We start from the raw sequence: 1,479 nt of genomic DNA on the forward strand, positions 1-1,479 counted from the left end.
AGACTCTGTTTTTGTAGTCGCTAAGGAGTTCGTGTTTAGTAACTATTGTGCCACTACTTTGTGAATTGGTTTAGTCACAAAATAGTCACATTATTTGAATTGGTTTAGTCACAAAATAGTAACATTATTTGAATTGGTTTAGTCACTAAATAGTCACATTATTTGAATTGGTTTAGTCACTAAATAATCACATTTTTTTAATTGGTTTAGTCACAAATACGTTTTAGCAATCCTCAATCTGATTAATTTCAGAATTTCAAATGCTAATAATCAAAAGGAATGATGATTTAAAGTTCCACACAAGCAAACTTATCATCCTAAACAAAAAGATCATCCTAAACATCNTTCGTAAAATATGTTGGTCGCAACATGGTCGCTTATTTGCAACTGATTACGGATTCTTTTATCTAGTTGTATATTTGCGACGAAACTGTGACTAGAGTTGGTAGTTGTACATTTCCGACTAAACCGCAACGAAGTCTACTTAGGGACAATTTTGTGACTATATATAACAGTCCTATGTTTACGACCGTTTTGGGATTAACGGTAGAGTCTGGGTTTAGCGACTGATTAAGGACGACCTATTAGTCCCAAAAGGGTTGCAAAGTCTGTTTTTAGTTTAGTAGCAGTTGAGTCGCAAATTAGTCGTTTATTATTTGCGACTATGTTAAGACTCTGTTTTTGTAGTCGCTAAGGAGTTCGTGTTTAGTAACTATTGTGCCACTACTTTGTGAATTGGTTTAGTCACAAAATAGTCACATTATTTGAATTGGTTTAGTCACAAAATAGTAACATTATTTGAATTGGTTTAGTCACTAAATAGTCACATTATTTGAATTGGTTTAGTCACTAAATAATCACATTTTTTTAATTGGTTTAGTCACAAATACGTTTTAGCAATCCTAAATCTGATTAATTTCGGAATTTCAAATGCTAATAATCAAAAGGAATGATGATTTAAAGTACCACACAAGCAAACTTATCATCCTAAACAAAAAGATCATCCTAAACATCCAAGAAACAGTATTCAAAAGCAAGTTCATACATAGAGAAAAGGGGAATTAGAAGTTTAGTTGGAAGAAGTATTAGAGGTAGGGGAATTGGCATCTGGTGTTGTGCTTCCATCGGTGGGTTGTGCAGCTGGACTGGAGGCTGGTGTGGTGCCTCCATCGATGGGTTGTGCAGTGGTTATAGGCGCCGTAGCTGGTTGGAAGGCTGCAGGAGTAGAAACCGTAAATTCTGAGTATTCAAGAATTTTTTCAAAGATGAAGAGGACAAGCTTGTTGATCACAGCTTGAGAGTCTCGGTGTTCCTGATCACGTCGTGCATTCTCAGACTCATGTTCAGATATCTTGCGCCGAAGTTGATCTTGAAGCTCCGCAAGAGTTGCTGCAGAAGATCTCGCATAACTCTCTTTCCTTTTTCCTTTCCTTAGTGTCTCAGCAAGTGATCCAAGGCCAAATGGGTTACCTTTGGTAT

This window comes from Camelina sativa, chromosome 11 (assembly GCF_000633955.1).
Source record: "Camelina sativa cultivar DH55 chromosome 11, Cs, whole genome shotgun sequence".
Lineage (NCBI taxonomy): Eukaryota > Viridiplantae > Streptophyta > Magnoliopsida > Brassicales > Brassicaceae > Camelina > Camelina sativa.